This window comes from Canis aureus, chromosome 18 (assembly GCF_053574225.1).
Source record: "Canis aureus isolate CA01 chromosome 18, VMU_Caureus_v.1.0, whole genome shotgun sequence".
NCBI lineage: Eukaryota > Metazoa > Chordata > Mammalia > Carnivora > Canidae > Canis > Canis aureus.
Window position 1 is genome coordinate 55,106,850 of NC_135628.1, and position 18,854 is coordinate 55,125,703.

The 18,854-nt window shown below is 40.4% G+C and overlaps 1 protein-coding gene across 1 annotated transcript in view; it reads right to left on the reverse strand.

Moving 5' to 3' along the window:
• Positions 1-18,854, reverse strand: part of LOC144289109 (uncharacterized) — a 199,178-nt gene that overhangs the window by 169,351 nt on the left and 10,973 nt on the right. The gene's annotated exons all lie outside the window — the stretch shown is intronic.

Sequence of the window (18,854 nt, forward strand, 5' to 3'; positions counted from 1 at the left end):
AAAACAATGATATGATCAAGGTAAATTTTAGTTTTTTAATCATTGTGTCATTTTTTTAAGAGATTTTATTTATTTATTCATGAGAGACACAGAGACAGAGAGAGGCCGAGACACAGGCAGAGGGAGAAGCAGGCTCCATGCAGGGAGCCCGACGTGGGACTAGATCCCGGGTCTCCAGGATCACGCCCTAGGCCAAAGGTTGCACTAAACTTCTGAGCCACCTGAGCTGCCAAATTATTGTGACATCTTAAATAACTATTCTGATATTTTCCAGGCAGGTATAATTGTGAATGTCTCTCTGGTCTACCATACATCAATAAGCACAGGAACACGTGGTGGTTTATGCTATAGCAGGTTAAGGTGGAACTACGTTTCTTGGGATCGCCTTCCATAAAGGTCACTAGGTCAGAAGTGGCCAAAAGGGGAATTTATTGAGATCTGGAAGGAAGAACTACCCAGCAGTCACTCTGAAATCCTGACTCTCTTCTTGGTTAGATACGGTAACAGACATGGACACTGGCTGGCTCCAATTTGGCCTCACACCCACTGGCTCGTGGTTCAATTCTTTTTTTTTTTTTTTTTTTAAAGACTTATTTATTTTTTTATTTTATTTTATTTTTTATTTTTTTATTTTTTTTTATTTATGATAGACACAGAGAGACAGAGAGAGAGAGAGAGAGAGAGAGGCAGGGACACAGGCAGAGGGAGAAGCAGGCTCCATGCCGGGAGTCCGACGTGGGATTTGATCCCGGGTCTCCAGGATCGCGCCCTGGGCCAAAGGCAGGCGCCAAACTGCTGAGCCACCCAGGGATCCCCGGTTCAACTCTTTTTCCCAAATATTAGACCTATTGACCAACAAGGGCCTTGACCCCATATCAGACACCTGGCAGGAGACACAGAAGTGGTATTTAAGAAATATGTAATGACTAACCAATGTACCATCAGTAAGCTGGAACGGTGCAGTAAACAATTTAAGCTCCTCTTCACACAGTAGCATTGATAATGTTCCATTAACTTACAGAATTACATAACCTTTTACATGCACCGAGTATTACATGACTTTTTTTAAAAGAGTAAGGCATATCACAGGGCAATCAGTGACATTAAATATTCAGAGATATTAGCCTTAAGTTGAGACCACAATGTCTGAGCAAAATAAGTCAGCTAAGAAATCCAACTCCACTTCTTCTTTATTATTTAGTAGTTTCATTCATTTTGCCTGAAAACCCTCAAACATTTATAAATACCTATCTTTTTTTTTGTTTTAAGATTTCATCTATTTATTCATGAGCGACACAGCGAGAGAGAGGCAGAGACACAGGCAGAGGGAGAAGCAGGCTCCCTGCAGGGAACCGATGTGGGACTCAATCCCGGGACTCCAGGATCATGCTCTGAGCGTAGATGCTCACTGCTGAGCCACCCAGGTGTCCCTATAACCACCGATCTTGAATAGTCAGCCAAACTCCTGAGTATGAGAGCCACCCGCTAAGATGGCTCCTTAGTGGTTTTATTTTCAGTGCTGATAAACTAGATCTAGTGCTAGAATCCATGACAGGCACATGTAACAGGCTCCATAACTGTGTATTAAAAAAACTGAGAATTATCTTCATAGTGATAGTAGTCTGATTCAAGCCTTTATAACATCTGAGTTACCGCAAAGTAATACAAACAGAACATCAAAGAAAATAAGAAATAAAGCCAGCCCGCTTTTGCGGATAAAAACTAAGATTCTGTGTTCTGTCCCATCATTTCTTGTGTTGCCTCTGGCAACATCTTTCAGTGTCATACAGTCTTGGTGCCTGTTTCCATACTGTAACTTCCCAACTCGTATCTCTAACATTGAACTCCATCCAGCAAAGTCACCATGCCCTGGGCCCATCAGGCCCATCCTATTGATGCGTGTGTGCTGCAATGTTTGCCGAGGACTAAATCCCATACAGCCATTATTTCTGTAGGCCTCCAGCACGCCTATAAAATGGGGACCATTACACAGATGCTGGAGTTGATAGTGTTGATATGTGCAAGTCGTTTAAGCCTGGAAGCCTTAGAGAAATTGCGTAGCTTTCTCCAAGATTATATCTCTAGTATGTGTCAGCACCAGGATCTGAACCTCTGCTGGGTCTGACTGTGGAACCCATCATTTATTTGTCATATTAGATCAGACAACTTGAGAAGAATGTCTGCCTCTAATGCATCTCAGTTTCTACCCAAAGTATGCAGTACACTTGTATTTAGTATGTGCCAACAGTAATCTGCTGACCAAGTATATTCTGAGTGAGAAAGTTAGCTGACATGTTTGCCCAGTATCAAAGAATAATTTTTGCTCCCATTTAAACTAGAAAACACTCTGTTTCATAAAATTTAACAACAGTGCAGACAGGAAAGAAAAAAACCAGAGGATAATTAAACTACAGCCATGTAACTAACCTCTATCCCTCAAACCTGTCCTGGTCCTTAGGATTCCAACTACACAATAAGGCAATCACATAAAATGTCATGGTAGGTCTAGAACATTAAAAGGACTCTCCTAGGGACACTGGGTGGCTCAGTGGTGGGAAAGCTGGGTGGCTCAGTGGTTGGGTGTCTGCCTTGGGCTCAGGGTGTGATCCTGGTCCAGGGGTGGAGTACCACATCGGGCTCCCTGTAGGGAGCCTGCTTCTCTCTCTGCCTAGGTCTCTGCTTCTCTTTCTGTGTCCCCATAAATAAATAAAATCTTTTAAAAAAGTACTCTCCTGGGGGCACCTGGGTGACTTAGTTAAGTGTCGATTCCTGGTTTTGGCTCAGGTCATGATGTCAGAGTTGCAAGATCAAGCCCTTCATCATGCTCTGCACATAGTGCAGAGTCTGCTTGTCCTCCTCTGCTCCTCCTCATGCCCCATCTGTCTCACAAATAAATTTAAAAAAAAAAAAATCTTAAAAAAAAAAAAAAGAAAGGACTCTCTTGGGCCTTCCATGACTTTATTTTCCCTCTGGCTAACAATTCCTTGGAGGCAGTCCTCTCCGTTAGGCCACTCTACTTCCATCCCACGGATAGGCTGAACTCATAAGTCCTGAGGTAAAGAGAGCATGTTCGGTAGCCTCTGGGCCCCAGATCTTGTCCTTTCACGTCAAAGCTTTCTCCTCAGCCATTGGACCCACTACCTCCCCACCTAGGTGTCCCCCTTCCAGAGACTTCCTTCTCCTTGAGCATATTCTTGGCCCCATGCCTGCTCTGTGTGGCATGGCTTCCCAGTTCTTGCTAGAAGTCAGTTTTCACAACTCTGTCCAACTATGACCCACTCACCTGACTCAGCAAGAGTAACACAAATTATATACTTTAAAAATACCTTTGCTATATATCTGGAGCATTGTTCCTTCCTTTACATCTCAATAAAATGACACAGCATGAACATTTATTTGATTATAGTCCAGTCCCTGACTTGAGGCAGGAAAATGCGCTTTGTCCATGACTTTTTACGATGAGAAATGTTTCACTACAGACATTAGTCCCTTTAAGTTTTACACAGAGCCTTGATCTAACAGAAGACAGTCTGCATTTCCTAATCACCTGGATACAAAAACACTTAAAAATGTACCACTGTTGGGGGTTGTGAAATTTCTAATTCTATCAATCTTCAAGAAAAAATAAAAAACAAACAGGAGAGAAACAATGATCTCTCCTGGATGATTTGGTTTTATTTGCGTGAAAGAAGAATTTAGGGTGTCTTACAATTCTTCCGATTTATTTGTTTTCATCATTACTTTGGAAGGTAGCATGATCTACTCTATTGGTCCCAGAGAACTACTTATCCTTTTCAAAGCTTCCACTGTAAGACTGAACCTGGCTCTTGATTCTCTTCCTTCTTTAAACTCATTCCAAAAAGAGGTTTCAGCAAATGACTTTGTAAAGTCAACACAAACCTCCGACTTTAAGCCTCTCTAACAATCAATTGGTCATGGAATGCAGAATAACCTCAAAAACTCAGTGGTGCTCCCAAAGCTTTCAAAGCAAAACACTGAACAAAGATGCAGAGATAAGCACAGCCTTCCAACAACACCAAAGCCCACTGGCTTACTTCCACGAAGGTTTCAAGTTCTGGAAATAACTGTTCTGTAAATGATTTTTTTTTAACTTTATCAGGATCATCCACTCCCAATAACCTTGATAAGTCACCATCTTTGCTTGGCTCTTTAAAGAAAAATGTCTTTCACTGGTGCATGATAGAAGATTCAAGGATTCCGAGAAACATTATTAGGTTAAAAAAAAAAAAAAAAACAACCTTCAGCAAGTCAGGTATCAGATTGTGGCTTTTGGCTTTAGATACTGCAGTCCGATTACTTGAATAATATTTTGCATTGCAAGATCCTCAAAATGAATAGTTACGTATTTTCCATTTTTAAATTTCTTTCCTCTCCTATTTGTGTTTAGGATTGAAATATAAATTCAGTCAGTACTTTCCTTCAGAAACCTATGCTATAAATTTATCAACTTAGCACTATAAATTACCTCAGATAAATTCCAAGTGGGACAAATACGCTGACCCAATGTTAAGTAAGTCACTACATGAACTCAATTAATTACACAAGTAATTCTCCACTTTTGGCAAATGCTTGATTCTGTTCTCAAAAGCTTAAATACAAAATAGGAACACGTCAGTGTTCCTGAGGAGCTTAGTACATTTGCTGAACACCAGGAAAATCTTAAAAAGCACATCTCCATGAAGTTCAATGCAAAGAGACTGGATTCCTTCAGAATAGTGTAATTAGTTACAGTGCTACACAGAGCACTGAAGGGGCACAAGGAGAGCGTGGAGTCTGGTATTGGGATGAGCAGGATTTGAATTTTGGGTCAGTGACTTGCCTGCCAGCTGTGTGACCTTCCACAAGCTACTTCACGCTTTCTGAAATCCCACTCTTTCAGTTGCAGAAGGAAAGGAGAGGAACAGTCAGTCATACCCACCCCACAGAGCTATCTGAAGACTGAATGAGTCCAACTGAGGCATTTGCCACCAATGCAGCACCTGACACCTGGTTGAATGGGACATAGGTAATAAACGTGAACTCCCTCCTTCATCCTCCCTTCCCCATGAAAAACTAATGTAGCCCAGCTTGAGACTTCACAGTGGTCAAGGAAGAGATGTGTTCTTGACAACGTAATGTGTTCAAATCATATTTTATGAACAGTGAAGGAAATTCTGACATAAGCTACAACAAAGATGAAGTTTGAAGACGTGACGCCAAGTGGATAAGCCAGTCACAAAAGGGTAAATATTATATGATTCCTCTTGTGCTAGGTTCCGAGAGCAGTCAAATACAAAGCCCAACACTTCCTGTCTACTCTCCTAGTCAATGGCTAGAGGATTAAGAAATCTACCACCTCTCCCTCTTCTTCCGTCAATAGGTCTGGCAAATCCCACCTCCCCACATCAGAGACCACACTTTCAATGTCTCCTCTCCACAAACCCACTGCGAAGCCTTAATCCTGGCCCTTCGTCCCACACATCTGGACTGTTGCACCAGTTTCCTAACCAGTGTATTCACTTTAGTTCTTCCCCTCCAGTCTGATTTTTCACACTGTTGCCAAGCATTTTTCTAAAATGCAAATCTGGAGCCACCTGGGTGGCTCAGTTGATTAAGTGTCCAACTCTTGATGTCAGCTCAACTCTTGATGTCAGCTCAGGTCTCTATATCAGGCTCCTAAGTTCAAGCCCTACACTGGGCTCCATGCTAGGCATGGAGCCTACTTTAAAAAATAAAAATAAAATGTAAATCTGTGTTATTCTTCTGATTTTAAAATCTTCCCTGGTTTCCCACAGCCTCCAGGGTAAAGGTCAGCTACACCAGCATTACACATATGGTGCCTCCCGATCTCACTTTCTGTGCCTTTCCATTCCTCAACTCCCAGGAGCCTCAAGGTGCCTCCGAACTTCTCAGAAAACAATGCTCCTACCTCTCCAGCAGGGCACATGCTTCTCCTTTTCCACATGGTGAGCAACTATATAGTCTTACAGAACCTCCCCAGGCTGAATTAATTACACGCTTCCAGAAGAGCCAGCACAGGAGGCCTCTCCTGGGACACCCACCACACAGCATCGCATAATTTGTTTCCTGCTCCCAGTCATACCTAAAACCTTCTGGGTGGAGCCCCCTAAATCAGGAACTCCACCTTATTTATTTTTCAATCCACCCTGATTTGAGGCTTAGGTGGCTCCATCTCTATAGTCATGGATCTCCCAACCATCAAGGCTCAACGATGTCACCGCCACATGGATGGACTGTGGTTAAGTGTGTCTACTACAAAGAGTAGGAAAATCATTCATTTGTCCACTCAGCTAACATTTATCAGATGTAAAGCTATATAGGCGAGGAAGGCTTGACGCCTCCCACTAGGGAGGCTCACAGTCTAGTAAAGAAAACAAACACATAAACAGACATGCACAGAACATGCTGTATAAGCCCAGTGGTGGAGTGATTCTTAAGACATTCTAGAGACGGAGGGGCATGCAAGAAGGATGATTAGCTCTGCAAGTGTGGGGCACTGGGAATGGAAGCAGCCGCTAAAGGAACTTCTAGGGCAAATGGCCTCTGAAGTGATTCTCCGAGAAGAGAAGGCAAAGAGGAGATACGATGAGTGGGAGAAAAGAAAAGGAAACTAGGTCAATTAGTCATGTGAACTTTTTGACAACTGCCGAAGCACAAGTGGTAAAAGTCATAATATACTGCAAGTATATCTAGACCTTTAATTGTGAAGACAAACACCACAGTCTTTGATCTCTTGACACCCCCTTCTTACTTTGTTTCCGACCCTCTCTCTCACACCCACTGACACAGAGGAAAAGCTGAATAGGTGTAAGAAAAAAATTCACAAGGGGCACCTGGCTGGCTCAGTCAGTGGAGCGTGCAACTCTTGATCTCTCCAGGTTGTAAGTTCAAGCCCCATACTGGGTTAGAGACTCTGCTGTCCACACCAACGTCTCTCAGACTCCCCTCACTGCTGTGACTGGGGCTCACCATCCTCCACCCGCCTTCATCTCACCTTCTACGGATTCTGCAGAGCTAGGCTACGTCACTCAGTGCTGCCCTATTTATTCAAAGGTGAGGTGACTGAGAACAATCCTATTCTGTCTTGCTAAAAAAACTTATCAATAATAGTTCCTTTTTCTGCAGCAAAAAGTCTACTCTTTAATTTGAAACGATAGTTATTCTTGCTATTCTGTTCACTTTCTTGAAATCTGTAGTGAAACCAAAGTTTTTCTTAAAAGAAAAATTATGCTATCAGAAAAGAAAAATGAAAATAAGCATCCTATCATGTAGCAAAGAAAACTCAGATTTACTTTTTCTGGCTTTGTCACTGTTTCACTACACGATTTCTTGGTCCATTTAATCTCAAATCCTTAGAAATCTTGAAATACACTATGCCACATAAAGTAACTGTAAGAATATTTTCATGTTATTGCTCCATGTTATTGACGATTATTTTACTAATCTGAAAACTCATCGTACACACGTACAGACCCATAACATCAAAGAGCACAGGATCCTTTTCATTTGTCAGTTACTAGTTGTCGTCATATCTACTGGGCATTAACTGCAATTTCAGTTAACAGGACATGAGTAGAATCACTCTTGAGGTTGGGTGGGGGTAAGAGAGAGGAAAAGTGGGTGTTCCCAAGTGTAGGCACTGATCTTGAAAGTCATACAAAACCAGGAAAGTTAAAGGAAGAACAAGGAAGGGAGGAGGGAGAAGAGACAGGTGAGAATGTTTAAAGTGGTACCTGAAGTAAAAGAATTAAAGTAAGTTGACTTCACTTACAATTAAGATTCTCTGAAAACAAGTGACGAGGGGATCCCTGGGTGGCGCAGCGGTTTGGCGCCTGCCTTTGGCCCAGGGCGCGATCCTGGAGACCCGGGATCGAATCCCACATCGGGCTCCCAGTGCATGGAGCCTGCTTCTCCCTCTGCCTGAGTCTCTGCCTCTCTCTCTCTCTCTCTCTGTGACTATCATAAATAAATAAAAAAAAAAAAAAAAAAAACAAGTGACGAGGTAAAATCCTACTTCATCCCTCAATCCAAGATCAAAGAATACCATTCCAGGGAGGAGGCTTGGTGGTGCTAAAAGGAGGCAAGGAAGAGGTAAGACCTCAAAATCTAAAGGCATGCCAGCCACTCATCCTCCCACCTCGAGCACTTTTTAAAAAGTTAATCATCGAATTAAATGTTATAATCCAATTTCCAAAATTGTTCTACTCCACTTAAACTGCTGTCACGTCTAATAATCTCACAGGCAAATGCGTTCATTTCAAACATCATTCTCTTCAGATTCTACAATATCTGAAGCTCTTGATTCTCCACTTTGGCCACTGCTGCCAGGAACACAGCTTAGCTCGCCTCTCTCTTTCATGCTGCAGATCTAGCTCCTCTTGCTGACCGTACCCTGAACCATGGTTTCCCCGGGGTTTGGTCTAGGTGCTCTGGACTCTGTGCACTCATCCCTTGAGAAATTTAACCATCACGTCTGGGGTGACACGTCTGGGTGACAGATACAAGCTCTCCCCCTTTGGCTGAACATTTCAACATGAGCCCTGCTTCTATCAACTCTCAACTACTTAGGAATTTCCCCTCAGGTGTCTAAAACCAAACAAGTACCCTAATCCCCTGAACACTGGCTTCTCTTTCCAGTTACTGCATCGATCTTTTCTTTGAGACTATTTATTTATTCATGAGAGACACTGAGATAGAGACAGAAACATAGACAGAGGGAGAAGCAGGCTTCCTGTGGGGTGCCTGATGTGAGACTTGATCCCAGGACCCCGGGATCACGCCCTGAGCCAAAGGCAGATGCTCAACCACTGAGCCACCCATGCATCCCACTGCATCTGATTTTTATGCAGCTCTGAAAGCCTTGGGGCCATCTGAACTCCCATTTTCCTCTTCCTCAGCCTGCTGCATCCTTCAGATGTATCCTACACCTCTCCTTCCTCGTCAGTACCTTACTGCTGGATTACTTCACTCCAATCTACCTGCTTTTCCTCCCTTTCTCCATCTGTGACACTGCCACAAAATTAATCTTCCTCTAGATATCATGGTCTTATTCCTTTTCAAAATCGTACCACTCCCCTTCTTCTTCACGACACAGGCCGGGTAGCTTCAAAGCCTATTCCCAGATTCCCTGACACTCCTATCCTTAAAACATGGAACCTAGTCACCCTCTCCCGAACGTGGGCTGAATTTACTGGCCCACTTCTAAGGAGTGGAATGTGGCAAGAGGGCTTCCTGCTCCCAAATCCCAGATGCACAGAAATTGTTAGAGATAATAAATGTTTACTGGTGTCCTAAGCCTCTATGTTAGGGGTAATTTGTTACACAGCAGCAGATTACTAATTCAGGAGGCCACCACAACTGAGGAGGTCAAATCCAAGGCCTTCCACTGACTGCCTCCACTTTACTTCTGAATACAAACACGCAGCCTCATTCTGAGGCCGGTGATTTCACTGACCTCCCAAGATATGGCAAGATCTTGCTCCTACTTTAGCCTGAACTATGCCCACTTGAAAGGTTCTCAATTCTCTCTCCTACACTAAATTCAACACTTTTTTTTAGGTTCAATTCAAAGTCCACTCCTCAAAGAAATGTCCTTTAATAATGGGTACATATATGATAAAAGTTTACTTGACTTTAAAAAGTGTCAAATAGTCTGAGAGGTTCATTTGTTAGAATGTATTACCAAAAAATTCTACATGGCTTATGAACAAGCAATCCCATTTCTAGGAATCTATTTTACAGATATAATAACACAGTGAGCAAAAAACAGAGGTGCAAGGATATTCTCCGTAGCATTGTTTATAATATGAAAAAATCAGAAGCAACATAAAATATATCAATAAAGGAAAAAATTAAGGTAAATTTAGGGTACAATACACTATCATGGATCCATTTTAAAAAACAAAATAGGGGATCCCTGGGTGGCACAGCAGTTTAGCGTCTGCCTTTGGCCCAGGGCGCGATCCTGGAGACCCAGGATCGAATCCCACGTCAGGCTCCCGGTGCGTGGAGCCTGCTTCTCCCTCTGCCTGTGTCTCTGCCTCTCTCTCTCTCTCTCTCTCTTTCTGTGTGACTATCACAAATAAAAAATAAATAAATAAAATAATAAATAAATAAATAATAAATAAATAAATAAATAAATAAAATAAAATAAAATAAAATAAAATAAAAAACAAAATAGGTCTACATGTACTGACATGACTGTTCAGGTCTTATGATACAATAAGTGGGGGGAAAAGGCAACTTTCACAGAGTAAATAAAATACTTAGGAATAAATTTAACAACAGAAATATAATCCCACCCATCCACCCCGGGAGGAAAACTTCAAAACATTCCAAAACACAGAAAGACATTTCTTATTTTGGCATTATGAAGTCAACATCAAAAATGTCAAGTTGCCATAGACTAATTTATAAATTTAATGCAATACCCATAAATATACCAACAATTCTTTTTAATGAAGCTAGTAATCAATACTGAACTTCCTATTAAAAAATACACATGCAGGAACAGTCAGGAAAACACCAAAATGCTAGAGGAGAGGACTAGTCCTTCCAGACATTAAATTATATTCTAAAGACTCTATGATGAAGTGTGTTGCTGGCCCAAGAGTAGACAGACAAATCAGTGTGGTAATACAGAAAGTCAAAAACAAGTATGGATGGAACTTTAGTATTGTATTTAAGAAGGGAGCATCTAAAAAATCAAAGGCAAAAACTGACTTTTAATAAATGGTTAAAACAATTGGTTAGCCATCTGGAAAAAGATAAAATTATATCCATACTTCATACCATACACAAGAATAGACTCCAAATGAATCAGGGCTCTAACTGTAAAACTATGAAGCCAAAGTACTACAAGAGAAAAAAATGGTGAATTTTCTCTAACTCTGATATAAGGAAAAGTACACAAAAAGACAGGTAATGTGATTACATAAAAATTTCTAAAAAGCTCTGCATGGCAAGAAAAAAACCATCATCAACCAAATGAGAGAAAATATCTGCATCATATCACAAATAAAGAGCTAATATTCCTAATATATAAAGAATGCTTAAAATTAAAGAACTACTAGTAATATAGGACAGAAATGTGGGCAAACAACATGAATATACACATACACACACCCCTTAAACATATGAAAAGATGTTCTATTTCACTAACAAATAGAAATTAAAACTACACGGAGTTGCTGTTTCTCACCCATCAGATTGGCAAAAATTAAACAGCTATAAAAAGTCACTCTTGGCCAGGATTTGGAAAAATAGGCATTCTCCTACAAGAAGAATGGAGACATGACTACTTCTAGTGCTCAAGCAGAGAAAGTGCACAAGGGGGACTCTTCTGTGCCACAAAGTAAGGATATGTCCAAAAAATGATGGGGACCTGTCAATAGGACACTGGAGCCAGCGCCAGGGGCTCCCACTGGCCAAATCCCAGACAACTTGGGCATCAAAATCAGTAATCATGATAAAATAAGAATCAAATAAAAATCGATGAATCAACACCAACATAAATAAATAAGAGCTAACAGAACTCGTTCTCCTTTGTGGGAGAAAAAACAATAAACACATGAAGAGGGAATGATGACATTTTAAATCGCCACCGGGCAAACTTCTTAAGAACAGCCTCACTCAGGCAAGCATCACCCAGGGAGATTCTAAAGCCTAGGATATAGGTTTGAGGAGTAATTAGGATGTGAATTAAAAACACCACTCCATAAGATAGTTATGGTCTGTAAAGCGGGAAAGAGTAATTTTACAGCGGGCAAACCTGGCCTACTAAACCTTAACCAAATGATCAAAATTAAGATCACTGGCTGCGGGACAAACAGATACCGTGTGACTCCAAATATGACGCGCTGAGAAGAACACCAAGTCCCTCACGCTGCATTTCTGCCCAAAGTGCAAAACCTGAATCTAACTGTGAGGAAACTTCAAATAAACCAACACTGAAGGACAGTCTAGAAATAACCGGCTAATACCCTTCAAAAATGTTCAGATCCTGAAACTCACTCAGACTGAGAAACTGTTCCAGATAAAATAAGATTTTATGCAACATACGACTCCGTATTTTCTTCCTCTAAAAGCATTTTGGGAATTACTGACAGAATCTAACAAAGCTTTGTACTTACATAATATTATTATATGAGTGTTCATTTCCTGCTTTAAAAAGGAAGAAACTCATTAAGGAGGGGGAAAAGTGAGTGCTGGCCCAGTAAGCATAACCTGGGCTCTAAAGATGGGAAAACATCAGACAAACACGAAATGAGGAAATTTCATTTAAAAAAAAAAAAAAAAGGACAGGTATGATTATATTCTTCAAAATTGTCAATTTGATAAAAGCAAAGAAAAACTGTGAAAATATTCCAGATGAAAGGATATTAAACAGATAGGACAACTAAATAGGATAGATAACCCTTGAGTGGATCTCGTACCACAAGGGAAAAATTGTCACAAAAGACCTTAATAGAACAACTGATAAAATCACAATATGTATAGCAGATTAGATGATAATATTTTAATACAAATTTAGTAAGCAGTAACTGTATGTAAGCAAAAAAAAAATCTCTATTTTTAGGAAATACCCATTGAAATATGTAGAGATAAAGGGTGACGCAATTTCTAACACCCCAAATAACTCAGAAAAAACATATATGTATAACATACATACACTTACATAAGTATAGAGGGCAAGAAATGTGCACAAATGTAAACGGGGAAATGTTAATAGGTGAATCTAAAAATAGCTGTGATTTGCATTAGCTTTGGGGTTTTTTTTGCAACCTTTAAAATTTTTAATGGTCCATTCTCTAAATGAAACTACTCAAAATTATCATAAAGAGCAGTACTCTTCAAAAAAAAAAAAAAAAAAACCTACCCTAAAAGTTAACGCTTAAATATTTTCACAGAAACTGTATTTCCCGGCAGCCCCAGTGGCGCAGCGGTTTAGCGCCGCCTGCAGACCAGGGCGTGATCCTAGAGACCTTGGATCGGGTCCCACGTCAGGCTCTCTGCATGGTGCCTGCTTCTCCCTCTGCCTATGTCTCTGCCTCTCTCTCTCTCTCTCTCTCTCTATGAATAAATAAGTAAAATCTTAAAAAAAAAAAAAACTATTTCCTAAGTGTTCATTTGAGACATGAGAGATGTGGTGTCTCAAAATGACCACGTTATATCCTAAGGAAAACACAAATGGAAAGAAGCTGAAATGTGCAAAAGAAATTCTGTCATGTGTGGCTAAGATCATAAGCTTCTCTAGAGTCAGGCTCTAAGCCCTAAGCTTTCCTACACTTTGATTTTCTCATCTATAAAGTGCGAATAATGGTTCCTATGTCCAAGGGCTATTATGGGATTAATGAAATAACAGAAGAAAAACATCTTAGCAAAATGCCCAACACATGCTAAGCACTTATTATTATTACTATTAAGTCCCCACTGCATTGGAACATAAGGCATTGGGGTCTGTGGTAACTGGAGGAGGATTCCTCCCATTTATCCAGCACCACACTGTAATAAAAAAGTCCTCTGCCAAATTTCAAAGACTTGATGGAAGGATCAGTTGAAGATAGCCAAATGGTCCCCATTTTATTTCTGTGTCCACCAAGTTAAGTTATGAACCAAAGGTTATCCTTTCAAAAAGTCTACAGCTGGCCACAGCACATCTCCCACAGCAAATTAACACACAGGGCATTCAGTCTCCTGAAAGCTTGCTTAGCTTAGCTGGCTGGCTTCATTCAGTCTCACAGTCCCCACGGACTCTGAATGCACTGGTAAAATCGGATTTCTTCACCTGCAAAGTCACACCCTGGGTGCCTGATTGAACAGCGCGGAGTTCTTCTCCTCTGGAAAGCCTGTCCTGGCAATCAGCGGTTTCCCTTCCTGACAGGGATTTAACTACCACTGTTGAAATGTTAACTTTCCAGAAGCATCTATCAAGGGCAAGCTATCCGTCTCTATTAACCACAGGATGCCTAATGGACACTGGGAGCCATTCAACACTGATTAATAAACACTGGCCTTCAAAAGAAAAGGCACTAAGTATCAATCAATAACTTTGTGTTAATCATACAACAGAAAATAAACTGTGGCTGAGTTAACTCTGAAATTAATTTTCACCTTTCATGCAACTTAATTCAGAACACTGTGAAAAAGTTGTTTAAGGATAAATATCACACCAGTTCACTATATAATTATATAAAAACCATCACACAAAAAAATCAATTGCTATCAGGTGGAAATAATTTACTGGTAACATAGTTTTCTGGTATTTACTCAGTAAGGTTCTTTTAACCTTCTTATAATCTTCAAGAATCTGCCTTTAAAAACAAATAAAGAAAAAAGTCAGACATTACTCCTAAATGCTCATTTTCTTTTAGCAGCTTTTTTTTTAAAGATTTTATTTATTTATTCATGAGAAACACAGAAAGAAAGAGGCAGAGACACAGGCAGAGGGAAAAGCAGACTCCTTGCAGGGAGCCTGATGCGGGACTCGATCCCAGGACTCAAGGATTACTCAACCTGAGCCAAAGGCAGACACTCAACCACTAAGCCACCCAGGTGTCCCTATTAGCAGCTTACTTTCATTTTTATTTATTTATTTTTTAAGATTTTATTTATTTATTCATGAGAGACACAGGCAGAGGGAGAAACAGGCTCCATGCAGGGAGCCTGTCGTGTGACTCAATCTTGGGTCTCCAGGATCACATCCCAGACCAAAGGCGGTGCTAAACCGCTGGGCCACCAGGGCTGCCCTCTTAGCAGCTTTTTAAACACATTTATTTATTTTTTTTATCATCAAAGGTGGCATGTAAATATATATACTTGCAATGCAAATTGTACAAAATTCTCTTCTTATTCCTCATTCTTAGAGGAGGGAAATAGTATCCTTCACCCCAAGAGGGATATATAAACTCCTACTCTTTCTTTGTTTTCTCCTCTGTGCAATTCCCAGACTCCCTGGATATCAGACCCAACCCAAGTGCCTCTTCTCCACACAGCAGCTCCTAAAAACAGGTCTTCTTGCATTATGAAACACCCTTTTCCATTAAGTGGCAGATTTCTCTTCAAAACGGGAAAAGACAAAAACTAGCCCCCATCCTCTTTGTTTCAGGTCTCACTCTCCAAATTTCTTCAGGACAGAAAGAGAAGCATTACCCTATACACACTACAAAGCTAATAGTAATATCAACAAGGAAGTCTAGCTTGCTTATCTTCCTACTTATTTTTGAATTTCACATAGTTCAAACTTCGAAAGTAAAAAAGGATATTGAGGGGAACATCTCGCTATCCTCCGGCTGCTTGCTTCCTTCTCTTTGAGGCATGAAATGTTATGGTCCATTTTATATCCTTTCAGAGATATTATATGTCTATATATATGCAACTATTTATAAATTCTCTTTTTTAAACTCCCTTATGCCTTGTTCTCAAGATTGTATCAAGAATATATTAAAGAATGTATTCAAGAATACAGTATATCAGAATATAATGAGCTTCCTCTATTTTTTTTTATATATATATATATATATATATTTTTTATGGTAGTCACAGAAAGAGAGAGAGAGAGAGAGAGAGAGAGGCAGAGACATAGGCAGAGGGAGAAGCAGGCTCCATGCACCAGGAGCCTGACGTGGGACTCGATCCCGGGTCTCCAGGATCGCGCCCTGGGCCAAAGGCAGGCGCTAAACCGCTGCGCCACCCAGGGATCCCAGCTTCCTCTATTTTTATGACTACATGTGACTTTTTATTTTTAAAGATCTTATTTATTTATTTAGAGAGAAACCTTGTATGTGAGCGGGAGGAGGGGCAGAGGGAGAGAGAATCTCAAGCAGAGTCCCTGCTGAGCACAGAGCCTGACTCAAGGCTCCACCTCATGACCCTGAGATCCTGCCCTGAGCAGAAATCAAGGGTTGGACTCTTAACTGACTAAGCCACTCAGGCACCCCTCTATGTGACTTTTTTAATGTCTACAAACTAGTTTCTATGGCTCCAGTCTCTCGTTCCTTCAATTCATTCAATATACATTGTGCTAGACAGGTCTTCCTGATTTTAAAAACAAAAATAAACCCACATTCCATTCCCAAATTCAAATATTTTCTATTTATTACACCATGTTATTATCTCAATGCTAAACTTTTTAGGTGTGGTAACTGTATCGTGGTTATAGAGAAAAAAAGTCCTCTTTCGCAGGTATTTGGAGGTGAAATGTCATGGTATCTGAAACTTGTATTCAAGAGTCAAGCAAAATATTATAAATATACCTACCACATGTGATTCAAAACACACATACACAGACCATGAAGGAAAGTACAGAAAAATGTTAACTGACCCATCTACAAGGATATAGGAGTGCTTATAGGATTGTTTTTCTAAAGATTTGAAGTTTTCAGCGTAAAAAGATGGGGTAAAAAGGCTCTGGCACTTTCACAGGTCCCCTCATTTGCCACTTTAAAACATGCAATGGTCATTTCCCAACTCCCAAGCCTCTGTCGTAACCTAGGCCAACAGCATTCCTGCACTCTCTGCCTTAACTCCTGTGGGGTCTTTCCCTACTTCTGCACTCCTCCTCCCCTCTCTCTCCTACCTGGACCTACTCAGGCTACTTTGGGCTACTCAGACATTCACTCATTCATTTCATGGCTGATGCACTGGAGACCTAGCTAGAGGATAAACATCTAGAGGAAAAAGTTCTTACGGATAATTCTTCCATAATTCCCACAGCACCCAACTCAATGCAATGCACAGGAGAGGTGTTCTAAAGTGTTTAACTGAAAGAATGGGTTTCTTTAAAGCAAAGAAGGGCATGGTAACTACTGCTAAGCAATGCGGGAAGGGGCTCAGAGCTCACAATCACGCTCCTCTTACAAAAGCATCTCCAGTCTCATCTTTTTCTTCAATGCTTTAAGTGACTCTCATCTTTTCTATCCTTCCAGATTGTCACAACTTTCTTCTCTCTGACACAAACAATGCCAGATTATCTTACTAAAAATGGAAAAACCTGTTCCACAACCTCAAATAAAGCAACTCTAGAAATTAGAAGAGCAAAACTCTCCTAAATCTTATTTACATGATATTACTTTATTTTTTATTATTTGTTTGTTTGAGAGAGAAAGAGCGCAGGTCCAGGATTGGGGGGTAGGTGGGTAGAGGGAAGGAATCTCAAGTAGACCTCCCCCTGACCAGGGAGCCCCCTTCGGGGGGGTGCTCGATCTCACAACCCGGAGATCACGACCTGAGCCAAAATCATAATCAGACACTTACCTGAGTGAGCCACCCAGGTGTCCCTACGTGACATTACTTTCTAACACTGAAACAATTTGAATAAAGCACCTCTCTGTTCTCTAAGGAATATTCCGCACAGTACCCATCTAACAGTCTGAAACTAGGAAAGATTGCCTCTAAATGTGTAGTTTACTTCAGTTAACCAAGATGAAGCTAGAGACACTTGAATACAGAAGCAAACCATCATGTCAATTAAAACAATCTATCTAACAACAATATACTTTGGAAAAGTTGATTCAGCAACAGTAAAAATACACAAATGATACCTACTTAAAAAGAACAAGAAAGATGTCTACTCGACATACAAATTGAAATCGCAGAAATGTACAACAGGAAAAATCTAAACCTATTTCATTTTTCTCACCGGAGTACAAGTCACAGCCCTGGAAGGGACCTTAAAGTACAACCATCCATAAACTGGGATCCAGAGAGGTTAAGCACCTCCTCCAATATCTTGTGACTAATAAATTCAAGTCAACCAAGGTTTAGAATGCATACAGTCTTCTCAGAGCTTCTCTGCCCATTTTCCTTCGAAATTTCATGAATTGAACTTTCTGTCCAAAAAAAAAACAGAATGGATAGAGAAGTGGAAGACCTAACTGTGGTCAACTATGCCACTAACCAGACATGTAAAATTAAGTAAACTGTCTTATCTATAAAATAAGAGTCATTAAATTAGCTCTGATGCCCCTAGAGCTAGAATATATTCTGATCCTTGAGAATAGCATAAGTAATTGTTGCATGTTTAATATCCATTGCACTGTCACATTTTTACACCAAACTTTGTCACAGCCCGAACGATTTAAAATCAGACCCAAATATCATCACTGCTTACTAGAAATTTCATAAAATAGAAAAGAACCCTGAAATTCATTTTCTGTATGATTACCATTACCTAAATTTTGGCAGAATGTCCGGCACAAAATTTAAACATCTACGTGAAATATATTTCACATAATACTTCCCATTTAACATGGAATACGCTGTGTAAGCAAATTAAACTCTTTAGAGATAGCTTGCACCAGCACAGAATCTTATCAGAGGAAAACTCGTATTTAGCTCCAAGCTGCCATTAGGCTAAAAAAAAGTGCTTGCAGTAACTTCAGGATGTTACCAGGCTATACATACCAGGTATGGCAAAGGAAAAAGACAAAGGTTGAACAGAAGAAAGAAAAAGGAACTCAGAAAGGAAAAAAGAAAAAGACAAAAAGGAAGAAGCAGAGAGAGTACAGAGTACAGAACACAGAAGGAAAAGAAAATGAGGAATGGCCAAAAATGGCTTGTTAGTGTCCCAGGGCCATGGTGTACAAGCACCACACAAGATTTGCAGATAGGTGTCAAACATCTTTAAGCGTTGTTTTCTTTGATTTAGTTCTGGACACAAAGTTTGCCCAAAGAGGACATATTGACTTGGGTCGGCTCCTGGAGTCTAGGTCCAGGATTAGGAGGACTTTAATGCATGGAAAGTGACACAGAAAGTACTGCGATCCAAAATACACTGGACTTTATGAGGACTGCACAGGACCTGACCTGTTCCTGATGAGTAAATCTTTCCAGAG